The sequence below is a fragment of the Aythya marila genome (assembly GCF_965140915.1).
Source record: "Aythya marila genome assembly, chromosome: 1".
Classification (NCBI taxonomy): Eukaryota; Metazoa; Chordata; class Aves; order Anseriformes; family Anatidae; genus Aythya; species Aythya marila.
In genome coordinates, this window is record NC_139042.1 from 30,905,513 (window position 1) to 30,928,051 (window position 22,539).

At 37.8% G+C, this 22,539-nt stretch overlaps 1 protein-coding gene across 6 annotated transcripts in view; it reads left to right on the forward strand.

Moving 5' to 3' along the window:
- Positions 1–22,539, forward strand: part of ENOX1 (ecto-NOX disulfide-thiol exchanger 1) — a 363,120-nt gene that overhangs the window by 165,342 nt on the left and 175,239 nt on the right. For 5 of the 6 annotated variants that reach the window (XM_082757951.1, XM_082757956.1, XM_082757957.1 and 2 more), the window contains one exon: positions 3,303–3,350. The exons of the other annotated variant lie outside the window; for it this stretch is intronic. The gene's annotated coding sequence lies outside the window, so the exon portion shown is untranslated. The remainder of the gene's footprint in view (positions 1–3,302; positions 3,351–22,539) is intronic. 6 annotated transcript variants of the gene reach the window in all.

Below are 22,539 nucleotides of genomic sequence, written 5' to 3' on the forward strand. Positions count from 1 at the left end.
ACCATTAGGAGGGTAAAACAATTGCAGTAGAATCTGTAAATAAAGATATTTAATCAGCCTTACTGGTGAAACACAATTTTATTAATTGAGACTCTCTGTCAGAACCCACTGAAAAATTGCCAAAGGACTGAGGGAAGAGCTCATGCCCATTGTTGCCAAGGGTCACTTTGTAGCAAGAACATCCCCATGGGCATCCTGGAATGCAGCAGCACAGCCCCCAGGCCTGAGTGCCATCCATTGCAAAGAACAGATCACAGAAAGGTTGAGTTTGTAAGGGATCTCTGGAGGTCACCTAGTCCAAACCCCGTGCCAAGCAAGGTCACCTAGAGCACATTGCACAGGATCACATCCAGGTGGGTTTTGAATATTTCCAGAGAAGAAGACCCCACAACCTCTCTGGGCAACCTGTCCCAATGCTCTTTCACCCTCACAGTAAAGAAGGTTTTCCTCATATGTAGCTGGAACTTGCTGTGCTTCAGTGTTGAAAGCCTTGCTGAAATCAAGGTAGACGACATCCACTGCTCTTCCCTCATCCACCCAGCCAGTCATCCCATCAGAGAAGGTTATCAGATTGGTTAAGCATGATTTATTTCCATGAATCCATGCTGACTACTCCTGATCACTTTCTTATTCTCTACATCCTTGGAGATAACCTCCAGGATGAGCTGTTCCATCACCTTTCCAGGGATGGAGATGACACTGACTGGCCTGTAGTTTCCTGAGTCCTCTTTCTTGCCCTTTTTGAAGAGTGGAGTGATATTGACTTTCTTCCAGTCCTCAGGCACTTCCTCTATTCTCCATGACCTTTCAAAGGTGATTGAGAGTGGCCTAGCCAATTAGATTGTCTTGGCTTTACTCCTCTGAAATGCCTAAAGACGTTTTAGGCAACTTTAGGCCTTCCAGACTGTTCAGTGGTAGGCTAGAGAGTTACTGAAATGCATCTCACATATCTTGGTGCAGCTTTCATGGTTATGAGGATGTATATGCCTGTTCTCTTACACAAACATTATACACCAGAGCCTCATCAAGGGCAAAAACTTCACTATCATTTTTACAAGGCAGCAACCCTGATGTTGTCATCTGTCCCCTATGGCTTCAGAGCATAAGATTTGATGGCTCACCTAAATGCAAAGATGAGTTATGACATTTTATATTTATCCTTTTCCAAACCTGTGTTGCTCTTTTTCTCCTTATGTCAAGTCTTTCATGAAAATATGTCTGTTATGATGTGCAGTTGATTTCTGTTCTTAGGCTTTCCAGCCACCTGGATGTTTTGCAATGTCCCAAACCTCCATTAATACATGGGTAAATATTCAACTGGAAACATATACAAGGAGGCTTTCTTAGTGATTCCAAGTGTGCTATGAGTGGGCTGGTAAGACCCCAGCATCAAGAAGAAAGTTTGATAAGGATCCAGGCTGCTTAAGTAGCCTCTCCCAGAAACGTGCTTCTCAGTAACAAATGTGTTGAAGTAGATTTGCTCCATTTACCTATTACTATGTTATTGCATCAAAGAGAGGAGTGAATTGGGGCACAATTGCAGTGCACACACCATTTAAAGAGTGTTTTTAGCAAGGATTTACTGCTGGGAAGTTAGAGGCTCTCATGTATCTGTATCTGTGTGGGTATATACACACAGACATGCAGAAGACTGGCTTGTTTGCAAAGCAGATGAAGTTCTTTGACCACTCTAGGCACATACAGCTTCCGTGGCCTCTTAGTCCAATCCTGCACTTCACTGGAGCTGGATGACATTAAGACTTTGTGTAGATAGGTTTGTTGGTCCAGCATTGAGCACAAGCTGTTTAGAAACATGAGAGCAGTAAGGACACCATTGCAGTGGTCAGTGCTCATCCCAGGCTTCGTAATGAGAGCTTCAGCACAGCAACCCAGGAGTTCACAAAGCAGTTCTTTAGAAACTGCAGCCACTACACAAATAGCTATCTTTCACTATCAGCTGTGTTATGGAAATTAATTTCCTCATATTTTAATTCTTGCCTCCCAGCTTTTCCACTGCTCTTTCGAAGAACTGCAGTCCTCTTCAATTGTTGTATCTTGTCCAGGTATCTGTTAGCAGAAGGACAACTATTGAACAAATTTCTAGGATGAGTTTTATGCTTCAGCTATTTTTCAGAAAGAACCTGTAAACCAGATAAATTTAGTCTGCAAACAAAGAAACTATAAAACAGCCACAGACGTTTCTTTTTAAGCACAGTGTAAATAAGAGTATTCATAAAACTTTTGTGTACTGTCTGCTATGTACCTTTTTTTTTTTTCTGCAACCTTACAGAAAAGAAATTAATAACCTCTTTCCATTATTGAATAAAATACAAGATTTTGCCCTACTTTCATGGTAAAAGAAATTAATTCTAGTTGTTTCTCTCATGTTCCCTTATACGTGCATCAGTATACAACTCCTGGAAACCTGTAAAAATAAATGTGATTTTTGCATCATGTGTGATTGTTTAGGCTACATAAAATACGAAAACCTTAACCACACAGTTGCATCCCACATACGGCTTCCTTTCCTTGTCCCTGAAATTGCATTCAGGGATAACAGAAGATTCTCCCGTTGAGCATCTTTTATGTATGTGCATCATGTTTGCATAGTCATAAATTAGCACAATGAAGCCTTATGGTACTGAGTAAGATTTATTTTTTTCACCCAGGGGACTAACATTTTTACATTTTTGAAGGATTTCAGCTTTCATTACAAAATATTTTACAGATTCTCACTCAGTCTTTTGTAGTTAAGACATTGACAGTGGTTAGATTAGAAAACCAACATCTGCAAATTTGTAACAATTTATATACATATAATAGCATATCAGTTACTTGAAATTACTGCTTCAAATATGCATGTTTTGCACAGAAGTAAGAGTGAATGTAAGTTAAATACTTCTCTCAGAATTTAAAAAAAAAAAAAAGCAAACTGGAGAAAGCTGTTTTCTGCAGCCTGTTGGGCTGTTGGGGTTTCCTTTAGAAAATTAAGACCCTCGGTGTTCACTAGTGATTGATGAGCATGAAATTGTCTTTAGTACCTGATTCATCTGCTGAGTAGCAGATCTGCTGTGGACTAAAATGGAAGATACGGTATCAGAAAGTTTAGAGCAGTTCTACTGCAGGAGAAGCTATCAGGATGTTGTTCAGCAGAAACAAAGGAACATCTCTGTTTTGCATTGTATGGTATTTTCTGTTTGAAATTATAACACTCAGTAAAAAGTAAAATGCATGAAATGGTGTATGAAGAAATGCTTTGTAAGTTTGGCCTGAAGAAGCTCACCTGCTTGCTCTCTCAACAGATAACTGGTGACTGAACAAAGAAGTGAGAGACCTTTCTCATACAGAAGGTAAAGTGAAATTCTGGGAGTATTGAGTGTTTTTGTGTCCTTGGATGTTTTATTAAATTTTATTAAATTGCATTACTGCAAAATCAGAACTTCCTGGTTCTTACTAAAGGAAAACGATATTTTTCATTTCAAACTCTATCTCATGAGTAGGCTTTTATAAAATACAGTCATGAATTTGTTTTGTTTTCTTTGTTAAAAATTCAAGTGATAAAAAATAAAGGCTTAGTTGCCTTTTCTGAGTACTGAAAATACATTGTTTCTTTAAACATATTACTTAAAATCTCCTCAAGATAACCTCTCTGAATACGTGAAAGGTCCCCAGTTTGTGGCACTGAAGGACACGGTTTAGTGATGGGACTCAGTAGGTCAGGTTGAAAGTTGGACTTGAAGATCTTGAAGGTCTTTTCTAATGTAAATGATTCTATGATTATATGATTCTAATAATTTCAGTGACAGTTCAATTACCCAATTAGAAAACTGGAGAGAAAAAATTAAATATTTCTTAACATTTCATTCTCTAGGTTACATAATCCTTTTCATGATATACAAAAAAAAAATAATAATAATAATGAAAAGTTCAAGGGATTGTGTTTAAGAAGAAAAATGAGAGAAAAAAAAAAAAAAGAAATTAGAGTAGAAAAAGAAAATACAATTATAGAAATTATAGGTGTGTATTAATAATAATTACACTGGGAATTTTGTGGCCATACTCCCATGCTTTATTTCTTACTTTTGGCATTAAATTAATGTTGAGCTTTTGTATTTATATCCCCTTTCTTTCTCCCTTTCTTCCTTTCTTTCTTCTTACCCCTTACCTCATAAGTAGAAAAAATAATAAATACTTTAATGATACCTTTGTGGTAGTAAACCACTTCTGAAGCACCTTTAAAGCCATTCCTAAATACCTCAACCTTGCTAAATCTCTTTAACAGTACATTCTTATCTATGTATCTGTCAAAGCAGGTAGTCATGGAGGCTTATCTGTGCATGTTCAATATCCTAAATCTGTCTAAGATAAGGACAACAGGGGAAAAGGAGTAGAACATTTTAAGGTGTATGAAAATGTTAAAAATCCTGAGATAAATTTACCGCTGTGTAAAACTATTTCATTGCAGTGAATCTGGTCTCTTTATTTATAAGGGCAAGCAACGGGTGGGTTTCATTTTGCCCACATTTGGACCTCTCCAATGCAGATGTCTGTGATGGATGTACTTGCCCAAAGTCCTCTGCATAGCTAGAGGAGAGAAATAGGCACGTCGCAGATGCCGTTTGTCTCATATCACAAGAGCTATCTAAAATAGGTCAGATGAATTGACTGCCAAAACCCACTTATTTCTCTCTTGTCTCTGTAAAAAGAGCCTCAGACAAGTGCCTCAAATGTAAATATCTGCTTTGCAAATGTCCATCATTCAGCAAGATGAACCACACTTATACTGCCTTACAGATATCGATTAGCAAAGCAATAAGAGAGGTGTTAAGTGCTGCTCAGATACAAAGTTCCTGGTTAAAAATAAATAAATAAATAAATAAATAAAATCTGTCAGATCAGACAAGGCAGAAAAAGAGTGGAACAGAGACAAGATTTTATCTGTCTTATGCAGATGGGAAATAGAAGCTTGCTTAACAGAGGTTAAACCAGTTTCAGTCATCTGGAAATCAACCACCTCTGAGGTTAACAGAAGGGCTGAAACACTGAAATTCCCAGCACACATCTGTCCCAGTTGAGCTTTACCAAATACATTGACCTACTTTTGGTGTCCAGGCTGGGATATTGATTTTTCAAGATATTTTTGGTACTTCAGAGTACAGCACATTCTCATAGCATTTTGTATGTTCAAAACACAATATGTGATTATTTCAGTCTACAGCTATGCTCCTGCCACATCACCCCAAACTCAAAATGACTTCATGCAACACCCAAGAGAGAATTTCTAATTGCCAAATGTAGAAAAAAATGTCTCTCCCTCACTGCCTTTATATAAATTCTTTTTGTTGTGGTTCAACACCTTATTCCTGAAATACTTTTGGTCTTCTTCAAGTAAGTAGCTTTGGGTCCTGCTGGAAATAAGTCATCTTCACTTTGCAGAGTAAACCTAGTCAATAAAAGCAACCTGTATTGAACTGCTGAATGCAGCAGACATTAACATACAATCCCATGGATAATCTATGTCATAATCATAGAAGATCTAGTAAAAAATGCCTATACTGGGATATGGCTTACATCCTGGGGGGAGCTTGACTTAAGATTCTTTAAAGGTGTCTTCTTTTCACATACAAACTAAGAAAAGGTGTTTTACAAACTGCCCTCACAGGCTAACCATAGACTGAAATGTCCTGATTCACAGTTCATATCTCTTCCATTTGAGTTAGTCAAGAAGCTGATGGTAATAATAAGCTGTCTGCCCTTCATGGACACCAGACGTTAAAGAAAGACTAAGACAGTCATTTTCCTTGTGAGTTTCAGAGGTATTTTGTAAAAACAGAGGAATGTGAGAACTCAAGCTGTCTAAGATCAGTTCAAGGCTCTGGAGAGAGATACATAACTACTACTTACAGAGTTGGGTGATTTTTATATCTTTCAAAATGTTGGTTCTGCCACTCAACATTTCCTTACTTCTTCTTTTTTTTTTTTTTTTTTTTTTCTTCTTTTTCTTCCTTTCTGAGTCTGGACTGTCCTTACATCTTAGATTCACCTTAGTTTCTCTTCAGTCTGCTATTTATTTCTTTGCACTCAGTCAGGATATGTAGGCTTACTCTGCTCTACGGCAGTCACCTAAAACATTGACACTCATATTTGAGCTAGCCTTTCAGAGCTTCCTCTATATTCTTTGAAGAGAATTTAGCATTTTTAGGGACAACTCGTACCATCTTAAAATAAACAGCTGAGATCAAATAAATCTAAAACAATCACCTGAGATCAGGTATTCCACAGGAAGAACCTCTTCTCTCCGTTGACTGAAAAGGGTTTATTCCAAATCTGAATGTCTCCTGTTTTAGGCAGCAAAAGCTAGGACACATGAATACTATCTAGGGTTTCCTTTTCTCCTGTGTTGACTGGACATTAATACAGAGAAGAGTTGGCACAAAGGAAAAAAAAATCATGGTCAAAGAAGAATCCATGATGAATAGGAGAGGTCTAGAAGCAAGTTTCATTTGGTACATGAAGATGCAGTTGGAGGACTGCAGCTTCATTGGCTGCAACACACTTAGGTGCAGACATCAGGGAGAAGAATGTGGTGTAACCAGAAGTCTCACATGTATGAATTCTCTGCTGAGGACACACAAAGAACAGTTGTGTTCATAGACCTCAGCTCTATGCAGACAAATTTGAATAGATTTTCAGAAACTTAGCAAATGCAGCCTTGTTTGATCCTGCTCAGTATGCTTGTCTTTCTGGAGACAGTGGAACATTTTAACAAAAGAAAATATACATTTAAAAGAAAAAGTCTCCATCAACCTTGTTCTGAGAAATAACACAATTGTTTAGATGAACTAGCACAAGTTGTTTTTAATTTTTGATATGCTGAGAACAGGGAGGATTGACAGAGAACAGACCATGGAGAATAGCCTGAGGCAGACACGTAACATGGAAAACTTCAACCTTCATGGTTAGTAAAGTTCTAAGCCACAAATACAGTTTTATTTTATATGTACCACTAGAATGTTTTGAATAGAATATTTTATGTATGTTTCCTTTCACTGAAGTTCAAGATGCAAGAATAGAATCCGTACTTTCAGATGGGAGGTTTTTTAGCAGTTTACCCAGCCCTCTGCCATAACTTGCTTTCTGGTGTTCTTCACATCTTGATGTTGGAAGTTGTTTCTAAGGGGAGGCAGAAATATCAGGCTTTTACTTGCTTCCATTTTCAATCCAGCCTGGCTCAGTTTTACAATATCAGGCCTTCTGGGAGCCTCTCGACATGACAATAAGTATAAAAGTTATCAATAACAACAGGGGTTCCTGCTGTGGAAGGGTACTGTAATTGCAATTGCCTAGGATCTGGAAATTCATTATGGAGAAGGCGTATGTTCTGCAGTTTGATTCTCTTGGGTATATTCTGTCTCTCCCTAGCAAATCACAGCTTCTAGGGTGAGTTTTCTTTTATTTATTTCCTTATTTATTTCCTTTAAAAAATAACTGAAATCAAAGCAGTGCACTGCCACAAGTGGCAGAAAATCAAAAGTGGGAAAAAAAAAAAAAAAAGGGAAAAAATGCTACTGACAAATATTTTAAGAAATAATAATAGAAAATGAAATGTTTTACATACATTCTCATGTTAACCTGTGATTTAAAGCATGATGACCACACACTTGGACTGCATCCCCAGGAAGTATTGAGAAGACATATTTCTTCCTGTGTACATGAAATAAGATGTCTTTGTATAGCAATAAGTCCTGTTTTTGCAGTGTAGCTTGGTAGTCATAATAGAAGAATAAATAATAATTTTATGGTAGATAATTTAAAAAATAGGACATAATAAAACATAAGCATAATATTTAAAATACCAGAATGTGTTTTCTTTACTTGCAGGCATTTATTTCACCTCTATATACAATGACAGCTTTCTAAGGAAAAGCACATTCGCAACATAACTTGCCTTCAATCATTAATTTCTTTCTACTTTTTTTACTGTTCCTTTTAAATGACTGCGAAGTAAACTCACCAGAAAAATATCTCTGTGTCATTGTTTTTGGCACTATGCTGTATTAAGAATTTTTAATTGTCTATTCTCATTCTGCAGTTCATATGGATATGTGAACACCAAAACCAACTGCTCCAAGCACTCCTCCCTGCCTTCTGCAGGTCTTTAATTTCCACAGCTCAACACTGAAGTTTATGAGAGTTGCAAGTAATGGGCACCCCTTTAAAGATCAGGCTAGTAACTCACTAGTTCATAAATATACATGTAAATCAATTATTCCCACTAATGAATGCATCTGTGAACCAAAACACACATTAATGGTATCAGCAGTACGTAAATATAAACTAAATTAAAAAAAAAAAAAACGACACAGAGACACAGAGACACAGTAACCAAAGAAATAGCTGTAGTCTCAAAACTTTGTAAAGTCTTGATATGACTATTTAAGTGAAGATGTCTGTTATTCCATGCATTCCATGTGATTCTTTGCATGTTTCTACCACTTGTCACAGCAAAATAAAATATTCCTTAATGAGCCATTTCTGTTTAAATACAAGTATTAAATAAAGCCCAATACAGCCTAGAGATAGAATGTAAATTTAAATGCTGTTATTTTACATACATTAAAAAAATATATTTTTCCTAATGCTGAGGAAAAAATGTCACTGAAGGTTTTTTTTGTTTGTTTGTTTTGTTTGTTTGTTTGTTTTTTTTGTTTTGTTTTTGTGATAACACAAACCCCAGAAGGCTGTTGGAGCTCCTGAATATCTGGGCATTTTAATTCATTTCAGTATAGCTGTGCTCCAATTTATTCCAGTCTTGGCACTGGTTGCTAAAACACTCCTGCCAACCCTGAACAAACCACCTAATCCAGCCCAACCTCACCAGAAAGAATAATCCTTCATGTGACACTGAAAAGCAGTCAGCCACAGCCACCCTCTCCGAAGCCTGCATTTTCCAAAGGGCATGCCCACTAGCTCTTCAGAAATACTTCTCAGGTATCCCCTTTCTGTACTGGGAAAACCCTTTTCCAGTAGTCTTAACAATTTAAATTCTTAAAGGCATTGAGTAAATACACCATGACTAGTCACCAGAAAATCTGCTTGGCGCTGCTAACACCTTTTGTCCATCTTCCAGATGCACCATGTGTATCTGCCCTAGCCACCAGAGACATCGTCTTACAAAGCTCTCCTCCCTCCATCCATCCATCCATCCATCCATCCATCCATCCATCCATCCATCCATCCATCCATCCACCCACCCACACACCCATCCACCCATCCATCCATCCATCCATCCATCCATCCATCCATCCATCCATCCATCCATCCATCCATCCATCCATCCATCCATCCATCCATCCACCCATCCATGCTATAGAGTCAGAAGGATACACAGATATTTTGCAGGTGTCTGGTGGTGGATGTGGGGCCGCCAAGCTGCCAGAACTCTCTGATATCACATTTTCCCACTGATGACAAGCTGTTTAGCACACTCCCATCCACTTAAATGCAAGCACATCTGCATCTGGATACTCTTCCCATAGCTGCAGGCTCTCTCCATGACAGGAGAATGACTATACTTTCTTAAAAGGTGTCTTTACAAAATGCTCCAGAGTTCAGGCCTCACAGACAGCTGAGCTCTGGTAGGTTTAATTTGTAGAGGTTTAATTCCTTGCAATATTGAATTATTTCTTGGTAGTTCAACAATAATTCTCTGAGGTCATTGCCCTTGAAGTAAAGAGTGGCAGAAGAGGGATTATGCACTTATACCTGATTAGCCCCAACACAGAACCTGGCATTTTAGCTTGCACTGGCAGAGGAGGTGGTTATATGTTATTATTGGTAGGACAAGGATTGAGTAAATGGCATATACACAAATGTCCCCTTCTGCTGCCTCTGCCACAGAGGCAGGCACAAAAAAAAAAAAAAAAAAAAACAAACAGCAGGAGCTAGAGGTTTGGATACCTATTTGTGTTTTACACTCTGACAGGTAAACTGGTATGTCTTACAGGATGTCCTTTCCCTCTTTCTGTAGACTCAAATCCACTCACTTCAGTGTCTACAGTAAGTTCAGGCTTTCTGTTATTATTGAGTGCATAGAAGGAATGCAACAAAGGGAGGAAACTGTTTTCTTTTGCCTTTTCTGCAGCAGCAACAGAGTTGTTTATTACATTTTAATCATTTTCACCTATGCAAATATGCTGAAGCCAAAAAGTCTGCACAGCTGTCAGAGAGACTACAGGCTTAGAAATCAGCAGGGTAGCTGGAGTATAAATAATGGCTTATTTTGTTTGCCAGGCCTTTGACACTTGTTAGGATGCAGGTAGAGAAATGTCCACCTGCTTTTCAGATCCCATTTGATTACTCAGAGCTGGGATTTTTTTGCAAAAACACTTTTTTTTTTTTTTTTTTTTTTTTTCATTTTACATGAGACAACTCATGTGAAGTCACAGTTGGACAGCAAGGGCGTGTCTGAACATAGACGTTAAAGTGTCCATTTCTTACAACAATACTAAAAACACACTGAAACTGAGTTTGGCAATGCAGATTAGCCAAGTGATGGTCTGAGATTGTGAGGGTCATTTTTCTCCGGTGTCATCACTTCAAAGCACATTTACAACCACTGTAAGTCTAAACGACTGTATGCTAAGAGGAGTGCTAAAACATGCTTTAAATCTCCTTTGGAGAACTGGGATAACTTTAAATATATTCACATATAAAAGGAACAGTAACTATTGTGAAAAAATATATAAAGTGGCTAAGTCAAACTCTTTATTTATTTTTAGCCACGTTTTCCTTCAGAATGTCCCAAATGATTAGATTTTGCAGTTCTGTATCACTTGCCAAGTTTCATGTTTTTTAAAAGTCAAAGCCATTGTTTTGAAGGCCACTATCAAAGATGCAAAATGTCTTTTGCACAGTTAACCTCATAAAAATGGCTTGTATTTGTTTTCAAAATTTATTTGTGGCAACAAAATACTCCTGGGCTGAAGTGTTCTGTGCCAAATGTAGTTTACAGTGAGAGTTTGCAGGCCAAATTCTGAAACCAGTGAAAAACAGAGCCTGTGTAGGGAAATACTGACATTACCTTTGCCTGCCTACACGTTCATGGGCTTTGTAATGTGTTCACTATTTCACTGCATTCAAAATCAATGCATTTGCTTAGTAGATCCATCATTTTATTAGTTTAAAAAATTCTTCATTAAACCCACTTTATGCCTCTCCAAATCCATATTTTTTATTAATAGTGAAAATAAGATAGAGTCATTGCAAGCAGACAATAAAACCTATGTGCATAGGGTAATTTACTTGCTGTTCATGCTAAGAGACTCTATGAGTATTATAGTTTTGATGAACTGTCCCGGCACTGTTTATACAGTGGATTTTTTATCCTGCAGCATTCATACATTTCACTGAATGCTTCTTATCAGAGCCCTGGGGTACTCTATAATTCCTGAATCTAAAAGTAGAGGCATGTCAGACATAAAATAGGAAATGTGGAACGTGAGGTTTTGAGGAGTGTTTCAGGTGATTTTGAAAAATATATCATAGTTAATAACATGAAGTGCTCCTCTAGGGTAAAGGAAAAATTTAAGAAGGGAAGATATTCTTTAAAAGAGGCTTTAGCTAGGATAGGAGAAACAGAACATGTGCAAAATGAAGTCAGTAATATGCTTCTGAATAATGAGAAAGTTACATTTGGGAAATGAATGTTAAGAAATTTAAGTTTCAGTAACTATGGATGGAGAGAGAGGTGACAGGATTTGAATTGGATAATGGAAATCAGACTATCTAGATTGCAGTATCTGTGTGGGAGAAGAATCTCTTTCTGTAAGTTTTATCCTATGACTACGGAAGCAAAGAGGGCAGAGGGAGTACTGCAGAATAATGGAAGAAGAGACTATCAAGCGAGTATTCAGAGCTTTATAATTTATTGCTTGTTTTTGCACTTTGAGTAGGATATCAGAGCACCAATGATGTAAGCTTCAAGATCAGTTTTCAGGGACAACTTTTTCCTTTTCTCTGATGAGATTTTTATTCATGTACTACTTAATAAAAGCCAAATGGCAATGATGGCTGGTAGGTTATGACTCTGGACTCGTGAATGTATCCATTTTTGCAGAGCTTTAAAGTGTAAATATTTATAAAATGTATATATATATATTCAAACTTTGCTTATCATGGTTTTGTGGCTCTGGCACTTTTGACATGCCTTACAAAATTGTACCTCAGGATACCTACCTCTTTGGGATGAGGATGCTCTAAAAAGAGTGTTATGAAAGCCAACCAATTTTTCCTTTCTTTATAGTTTTCTTTAAGAGGAACAGATGTCAAGTGCATGTTGTACCTTTGAGTGTGCTTTTTCTGTGTTGTACCCTTAATGCCTGTCATAACTATGTCCTCTTTTTTACCCCTCTTCTGTCACTTTTTATCCTTTTTTCCCCAACTCAGTCTTCTTTTCTGTTTTTCACATATATACTGTGCTGTATAATTGCACAAAATCCATGAGAAATTCAGCTGCTCCCTGATCACTACTTTTTTCAGACTGAGCAAAGGTGAAAGCCTTGAGGCTTCTCCTTCCTGTTCCCAGTCCGAAGAGGTCCAGGTAAGCAGTAAAATTCACTGATTTCCCTGCTCCCAAACAATCCAGGCAAAGGAGGAAGCTAGACTCTTTTCCTACTGTGTAAAGAAAAAAAAAAAACACACTATGGTCCCTCTCCAACTACCTCAACCATGCAAGGAAAAGAAGAGGGGATGGGGCTTCTATCAGACTTCTTACAGACCACAGGACTAATATCTTCAAAAGGATGGGACACCCTCTGCTGTTTTTAGTTGCCTTGAAAGAAAAGGTGTAGTCAAAGTAATGACAGGCACGAAGTGTGGGGAGAGGATGTATATATGTTGGAACTGTGTAATCTCTTGTAGTATAACAGGTATACTCAAGTTTACTAAGTGTGAGTATACAATCTGAAGACCTTTGGACCTCATTTCCAGAAATTTTGGCTTGTTGCAGAACCTCACAGAATCACAGAAATTGTGAGGCTGGCAGGCATCTTGGATAGCATCTGGTCCAACCCCTTGTTGAGATGTTGAGAGTAAATTCAGTTACAGCAGGTTGTCCATGTCCTGTTGAATGTTAAATACATGTATCTTCAAGGATGGAAATGCCACAGCCTGTCTGGGTAACTTTTGCCCAGTGCTTGACCACACTCAAATTAAAAATAAATAAATAAATAAATAAATAAGTAAAAAAGAAAAAAAAAAGTCTTTCTCATGTTTAAGTGGAATCTTCTGTATTTCATTTTGTGCCTTCTATGTCTTGTCCTGTCACTGAGAACCACTGGCAAGAGTTTTGTTCAGTCTTTTTTATTCTTCCCCATCAGGTATTTATCCACCTGGATAAGATCCCCTTGAGCCTTCTTTGCTTCGGGCAGAATAGTCCCAGCTCACTCAGCCTCTCCTCTTATCAAAGATGTTTCAGTCCCTTCATCATCTTTATGGCGTTTTTCTGGTCTCTACTTGTCCATGTCTGTCTCATTTTGGGACACCAAATGCCAGATCCAACATTCCAGGCGTGTCTCACTAGTGCTGAGCAGAGGAGGGGGATCACCTCCCTCGGTCTGCTCATGATCCTCTGCCTTATGCAGCCCAGGAGGCTGTTGGCCTTTGTTTCAAAGCGACATGGTTGGCTCATGGTGAGCCTGTCCCCCAGGTGCCCCAGGTCTTTTGCTGCAGAGCTGCTTTCCAGGCAGTCATTCTGCAATATGCACTGGTGTCTGAGGTTATTCCTCTCCAGGGACAGGACTTGATGTATTCATCTGTTGACATTTTTCTTTGTTGAACTCCATGAGGTTCCTGTTGGCCCATTTGTTGGCCATTCTTCTGCGGTTCCTCTGAATGGCATTACAAGCATTTGGTGTATCATCCACTCCTCCCAGATTTGCATTCTCTACAAGTTTGCTGAAGGTGCCCTCTGTCCCTTCAGCTGGGCTTTGTGGCACTGTTCATAACCCTCTGGGCCTGGCCATTCAGCCAGTTCTCAATGCACCAAAGACTCCTAAATTCTGATCTCAGCATCTCTGAAAGTCCTGTGCAAAGTTTCTTACAGTTGCTCAAGCTTCCCCCCTCCTCCCCTCTCCCATATATGATGGCATCCAAATCCAGAAGGAGGTTTGTCTGGTTTTTGTCAGGAATTTTCCAATGTCATGCAAGAAATTTCTTGTAGAACTACAGAATAAAGGCAGATTTCCTATGCTTTAGATGTTAAACTACAGTTCCCATCTCTGCCACTTTTATTACCCAGAATTATAAAGTAGACCTCTATGAGCACAGAGACATTTCTTTGTTATAGTCTCTCTTTCACAACTGTACTTTAAATATGTGTGATTTTTTTTAATAATCCTTTGTATTTTTTCCATTGTGTGTAACTGAAAAGGATAGAAAATGCAATGTGTGAGAACATCCTGCTTTCAGACAGCTGCATCATCACAAGTCCATTTTTATCCAAAACAGTACTTCTAATGGAAATAGAAATAAACAAACGTGAAGAAATTCTGCTTGTCTGCTGCAAATCATTCTTATTACTTTTGCTAAAAGTCTTGCCTGACTTCAAACAGATTGAGCACAACCTTCCTAAGAAAAGGCAGTGGAAAGCATGTACAGAGAGGGTATAGAAATGGACACAGCTTCATGGATAGCATGACTGCATGTATTTGTGGACAATAAAGGCATGGCGGTTAGTTGCATTCCCTACCCTCTGAATATATGTGTAATTGCATAGTCATGGCAAGTTCTGAATACAGGACTTTTCAGTAGTTTTAGATTGCCTTCAGAATGGTGAAGCCTTTCTTTTTCTCCAACCCCCACTGATACTCCTTGCCTGTAGTGCTAATTTTCTTTCCAATGTGACACCCAAGTATCTGACATGCTTTGACATAACAGATACTGTGAAAGCCTTGCCTGCCTTGGGAGTCAGGATCCTCTCATAGTACAGTAAGTTCCCTTTAAAAATAGATATTGTCTCATCTTTTCTGCTTGGGACTTAATTGATGTTGATTATATACATGTACCATTTACTCTTTAAGAGAGCTTGTTTAATACCAGTCCATCTCCTGAGCTTCCCCCTCGTGTGGTTCAGGGCCACAGCTGCAGCCCCAACTGTGATGGTGCATGTTAGGACAGCCTGCTCAAGCAAGTGAACTGCCCGTGTCACTGATGGATGTAGTGGGAACACTAGAGAAGAAAGGCACATTTTGAAACCATACTGCTGTGAATGGCTTTCTTAAGAGGTCTGTTGAGCACTGCCGTCATATATTAGTTGAGTCACTTGACTTTTACAGGTCACCTTAGCGTTTTTGGGTGAAGAGCCTGATGTCAAATATCACTGTGGTGACTGATGTCTTCTGTAACACAGTTGACACAGGCTGTGCTTATAGTAGGTGCAAGAGAGGATCTATTTTTTCCACATCTCTGAGTTAAAGGATCTTCCAATTAGAACTCTTTGTAACTAGTGATTGCTTACAGGTTTCCTAACGGGAGATCCGTGGAAGGGGGCGAGCTTCAGAGGAAAATAAATGAGAACTATAGTGTTATTCTTTTAGTCTGCAATTGTCTGAAGCTGTTGTCAATAGAAATAGTTGCATACATTTGTCTTCATTAATCATTTCAAGGTGTTGCTTTTTGATGCAGCCAGCCCTAGCAATTCACGGGCGCTTTAATTTTCCAATTATTGTACCTGTGGCTCAGAACAGATACTGATTAGTTTCACATTTTGCTCTGTGGGCAGCTTAATGTTCCTGTCACCTTACATTGAGTTTTAAATGTGTGGAGTGTAAGAGAATGTCAGATGTGCTCCCAAGTCTTTTGGGTCAGGCTCAGTAAGTTATGATGTTTCCGGGAACTGTACTGATAGGTTTCTGAAAGATTGATGAAAGAACAAGGTATGGTTTTAGGATCCTATCACAAAAGTAATGATTCCTCTTGTAAAGCAAGTGTGAGTGGGTTTGCTTTCTCTTTCACACAAATTTTTAGCTGAAGATAAAGGTGATAACTGAAAGCTGCCTTAACAGCAATACAAAAGGAAGTTATGATAACAGCAAGCCAAGAGCAATGCTTTTCAATATTTGCACACAATTGCAAGACCTTTTCAAGCTCTAGTAGTGGAAGCGAAGGAGAAAATAAGTTTTGAAAAGCCCTAAACACAAAGATTAATTTTATAACAAATAGAAATGTTGCCTGTCTGCTCTTTATCAATTGTGTACCAGCTATGACTCATTCGTGCATGCTCTTTTCTTTCTGAAAATTGCCATGGAAGAAATCCCCTCCAAAACACAAAACCACGCTGAACATCTGCTGTCTAGGTATTCATTAGTTCTGTCTGCTCTGCTTTTGGCTAATTGCCTGGGAGTGAAGTCGAATCGTTTATGGGGACTTAACCTGGTGCCGGTTATAGTAGTAAAGATCATGTAACATTTTGATAAAAACTTTGAAATGTCAAACATGCAGCCTCCCAAACATAAAGTTTATTTACTGGTTTCTCATACATTTTGTTTGCCTACAATATTGCCTGCACAACTGATAACAGAAAATGTATTTAATAACTACTCAGTGCTAATATGCTGTAGTATGCATGACTGACTAATTTAATTTATCTCTGATTAAGCCTATTATGTTTGAGATCACTTTACAGAAGAGACTTTTTTTTTGCCAGCTGTAAGCTTATTTGAATTGTAATATAAGTTAATAATGTGTGAAATAACTACTGGTGCCTGCTTCTAAATGCTAATTTTACCAAATGACTTCCTGAGTTAACGCATACACAGCTCATCTATTGCAATGTAGTTAGTATGTTGTTGGGACATAAGATTGTGTACGTAAAAAGGCAGGTTGTGGCAATGGGATAAAGTGGCAGTGGTTTCTGCAGACAAAGAGCATGGACCCATGATCACTGCACACTTGGTGGTGGCACACAGTCTACATGTTGACAGCAACAGCTGAGAAGAGGCCCTGGTGATGGGCTTTCACTTGAAGCATTCATTCCCTATGAGGTGCAAAGGGCAATGAGAACTCCTCAGGACAACACATAGAGAGAAGAATGTGAAACAAAAAGTTGTGAATAAAAGCAATCCAGGATCTGAATATGTTTCAATAGGAAAATAGCCATTTGGGTGAAAATCATCTAGATTTTTCTTAGCCTGAGGTTAGAGCTGCAAAAGAAGTGGAAAAGGATGGGAAAACAACAACAAACAACAACAACAACAAAAACAAGTAGTTAAGCAAATAAAAATTAAAATGGAGGGGAAAAAAAGAAGAATCAAAAAATTAAACTATGCCAAGGAAAACTAAATTATTGTTATTATTATTATTTTCCATAGGGAAAAATAAGACTCTTTCCTCTTCCCCCTCCACTGTTTTCTGTTGTCTAATTGCTAGAGTAAGCAAGCACATAATGGAGAGGGAAGCAAAGCTTTTTCTGTGCATAAGCCATATCCCAGGGCTATTGATCACTGGCAAATGGGACTTTGCAATGTCTGTGATTTAGCCACTTGTTTCTCTTGATTGAGAGGCTGCAAAGTGCTATCAGTTGGTGATCTGGAAATAGCTCTGTGTTTATCAATTGTTACTCTTACAAGAAACCATAATCATACACATTCTTGCTCTACTTCTTGTTTATTTTAAATCTGATGAGACAATTTAGGTGAAGGGAATGAAGTCTTACACCTTTGAAGAAACAAGTGTGATAGTCTGGAGTTTAGTGTATGAGATCATTTATAAGTGAACACACACAAATTATGTGTACTTTGAATTTAAATACATGCGACTCCAACAGAAATAAAAGAAGCCAATAGTTTTCTCTGTCAGTTTGCCATATCTCTTCAAATTAGAAAATACATATGATACTGTACTTACTGTGTCAGACTGAGCTGCCAAAACAATGTCACTTGCCTCACACAGAAAGAAAAGTATGCTCTGCATAATTTCTTTTCATGTCATTCTGCTCCACCATCCAAACATAGCCGGCATGTGATAACATGTGGGATGTCAAGCACTATTGTTCACATTTTGTCATGCTATCTCATATAGATCAGTTATCAGCAAGCTGAGCTGTACAGCGGCTCTGGTTTCAAGGTCTCTCTTCAAAGAGTGTCACCTGCTAGCTGATGCGACAGGAGTTTGACAGGTCCAGCACTGGCTATTGGGTTTCAGCTGAATATGTGATGGTTGTACTGTGAAGACTAAGTTTCAAGTGGTATATAATTGACAAAAATGGTATTTTTATACCAGTTTCAAATACAGAAGCTTCAAGATTTGTCCTGTAGTACTGGTGTCAGTAAGACATTTCCTCCTGGTGTTTGCCCAGAGCAGGCAATACATGAATGTAGGAGGGAATGGCATGTAGGAGTCACTTCTTCCCATCAGAGATGGGACTGAAAATCTTATAAACCATCAGTTGACAAAGCTCACTGTTGTATTCCCATGCTCTGCACAGCTCTCCAGCTTGTATCTGGGTATAACCCAGGGCTGAACACAATCCACAAAGATCTGAAAATATGGTACTGTAGCTATTTTAGAGGTTGCCTCTCTTCCCTTACATGGTAGTACAGTGAAAAAGATGAGCAGGCTCTTGCTAGCAGGTCCAAGATCTGGACAACTCACTCCTGCAAATTGTTACTGGGGAGGACTTTTGGCTTTGAGAGTTGCATCTTTACTGCCCAGAGAGAGCTCAGGTACACTCCGGGTGTGAAAGCTTCTTTTGTGGCCTCTAACTTCTGCCAGAGCAGCTATGAGTAGGGAGGTCATTCAGCTTATTTTATTTCCTTCTACACAGAGCAGGATTCTTTTAAAAATGGTACACCATCTATTTATTTATTTGTTTTTATGAATGAATGAATTGCTAAGAATAGAGATCTGAGCTTATTCACCTGATAGAGAAGTTGATTATATAAAGTTTATAAGTGTATAAACCAGTCAATACTGATTTTTTTTTCTATTCCTACAAATTATACACATTCAGTGACAGGCAGGTAGAATTTGATGCTTTGTATTTCTTTTTTTGAAGGAGTGGACTTTTGAAGAATAATTAAAGAATGTAAAATATTTGATCATAAGTAACCTGAATTTTAAATGACTTCCACAGTTATGGGGCAGTTCTCTGAAGTATATGAACTGTAAATATATTGAACATCTCTGCAGCCAAGTTAAACACAGAGCACATCGGTACGTCAGGAGATTGCTGTGCTTTACAGAGGATTGAGAGAAGATTAGGGCCTTCTTCTCTCCATCCTCTTTCATCTTTCTTTTTCCCCCAATACCTAAATTGAGATTGATCATTTACCAGAAAAAAAAAACAACACACACACTATGAGCAATGAAGCGTAACTCAGTACAATACTGAGAGTTGTTTAGTTGTCGTATTGGACTCATCTTACTCTTAAGCAAAGATTAGCAAGGATAACTTATGTACAGGGCTGTAAATCTGCTTAGCATTCTGTGACTCTTACAGACAAATAATGCTTCCAAAACACTGCCTTTGAACACTATGAGAGTCACCTTTTTGAATGACTGATAAATAAGTCTGATGATTTCAGCTAAGAAAGTGAATAATTTTCAACATTCTGAAACATGGAAAGCAGAAACATAACTCATCATGTGCATTATTCTGTGTTATAGTCTGTCTTAATATAGATATATGTTGCAAAAACTTATTATAATGAGTAATGATCCATGAAGTATTTGATGTTATGAAGCTTGCATTCTTGCAACTGATTAAGTTTTGCCTTTTGCTTAAAAACCCCAAACAAATAATGACACTATATACCCAAATTTTCCCCAAAACATGCTCTTTGAAAGTTTGACATTTTTGTTTGCCTTCATGACTTTGATATTTTCATAGCTCAATAGATGAATCCACAACAAATGTGTACAACAAAAACATAAAAGAAGTCCACAAAAATGTTCTTTTTGTTCCTTACACCTAGAACCTTTGGGCTTTGTGAATAAGTAAGGTTGAGTGTAAAATAAAGGTTTTTTTTTCATGCATTTTTTCAATAGTACTTGTTAATCTGGAAAAAAAAAAAAAAAAAAAAAAAAAAAAAAAAAAAAGACAAACCAAAGATGTACTAAGGATCCATTTTTAAAAAGTGAAAATATAGTGTTCTAGAAGACATCTTAATACCTCAAATAGGTTATATATGTATTTTTTTTTTTTACTACGTGATTGTTCTTAATTCGTAGAATAGAATAGAGTATCCAGAGCTGGAAGGAACCCACAGGGATCATCAAGTCTAATTCCTATCTATAACTTTGTCGTCTATTCTTTATTATTATTTACTTCATTGTTTTAGTCTACTAAAATATAAGTTGAAGGCACTGTAATGATGAAAAAAAAAATCCTACAAAGCAATTACTAAGGATAAGACTGTATTTAAAAATATATATATTTTGGCATATCTGATGGTTGTGTTCTCTGTTTTTTCAAAATGAATCGAGTTTCAGGATGATTTTTCTTAGACCAAATCCATTAGTAATTCTGTAGTCCTGTTCAGGAAATTCCTGTCATCAGTGAAAATTATCTGGCCAAGATTACCAATAGTTTTATGGCATTAAATCTGATAGCTAGCACTATGCTTTTTTGTTTGGGATTGATGATGGGCTGATAGACCTGTGTAGACCTTGGTCATCCTCTTTGCCTTTTATAAGAATTGACTTAGTTTCAACTTTCTTCAAGTGCTCTAGAATTTCTCTGATATTCTGAGATTAATTGAAAATCAATGCTGGTGGTTCAAAACGTCCTAAGCCAGCTTTTTGTATAAAACTGCTGATAAAGCTGCTGTTTAATATGTTTCCAAGCTACTGACAGCAAAGAAAGTATTTGTCATAGCTGAGCATGAATTAAAACATAAAGGACGCTAAGTAAACTGCACCTACGTAGCATGGCAGGAGTAGGTCATGGACAACAATGGAGGGATTTAAGGCATCTCCTAAGAATGCCACTGACTAACTTGACTTCTCTGTGGAGTGACTTCAGCCTCACTCAGTGAACATAAAGGTAACGCAGAGAAGAAAAACTCAGTCTACAGAAACACTGCACACACCGCACAGAACAATAAAGAAGTAAATGCTGTCAATCAAAGCAATACTTGAAAATCCAAATAGACCAGCACAAAAGTAGAATAAGGAAGTGCATGTGGCAAGGTACATACTTGATGTAGAAGAGTAAACTTCAAGAGAGCTTCTTCTTACCCTCAAAGACAGAACAGATCTATTTATTGAACGTTAATAGTGTTCTTGCATCTTTATTGGCAGTTCTATCATTTCTTTCCAGCAAAATACCAAAGTCATTGCAGAGATTCCTCTTCTGCCAGCCATACTGAGAAAGTTACTGTTATCTTTTACTCTGCAGAATATTGATTTCTCCCCCCTTTCTTCTACCGTTTTCTTCATAATCATCTAATGTGTATTAATTGCAATCCATTTCCCTTTGTCTCCTGCTGTAGTTTATTTTTATAGTTTTAACTTCAGTAAGCCTATGTGACAATTAAGACAAGTTTTCCTTTTTCTCATTGTTAATGTTTTTTAGTCCTAGAAAAATGTTCTTGAGCGGGTCCCAGCTTTCATCTTTTTCCCAAATAAACTGTTTCTACCAGCTGAATTTGCTCCTTATTGTTTTCAGGATTGCAAAACGAGTCCTTTTAAGGCACCAGGTATATTTGTTTTCATTTTATCCTGTTTGAGAATAAGAAACATAATGAGCAAATGGTTTCATTCATAAAGAAGCAACTGCTAATTTTTAATTCTGTGGTAAATTTTATGTTATCTTCCAAGATAAGGTGTAATATAAAATTCCTGCAAGCTAAATGCAATTCTTACTGAGTTCAAAATGTGTCCTTATGTAGAATTTTGTTGTTATTTCAAGGCAGCACAAAGCCTCCAGCACATGCTATTGAAATTGAAGTTTTCCATGGTAATTCAGATTTCTCCCCAGCACAGTATAAACAGACACTTAAGGAATCCCTCATCAGCATTTTCCTCGGTGCATTTGTGGTCTGGAACAGATATCATCCTATTTATCCTGCACAACTTTACTCAGCCAGATAGTCTTTTCCAAAATTACACAGATTCTGGCTTCCTCCTTTTGTCACACCAGAACAGGTTGGAAGGACTTTACCATTTCTTTCCATGAATCACCTCTCCAGCCTGAGGGCCATGAACACATCCTGGTGCAAAGGCTAAATCTTCCGTAGAAGATCAAAGATTTCACAGGATTTTGATCAGAATGCAAAACTGCTTAATTCCAGAGATACTCTCCTATGAAGAAAGGCTGAGAGCTGGGGTTGTTCAGCCTGGAGAAGGCTCCAGGGGGACCTATTGCAGTCTTTCAATATATAAAGGGGAGCTTATATGAAAGAATAGGACAAGGGGTAGTAGTTTTATACTGAAAAAGGGTAGATTTAGATTGGATATAAGGAAGAAATAAATTATTTATTCAGAGGGTGATGAGGCACTGGCACAGGCTTCCCATAGAAGCTGTGGCTGCCCCATCCC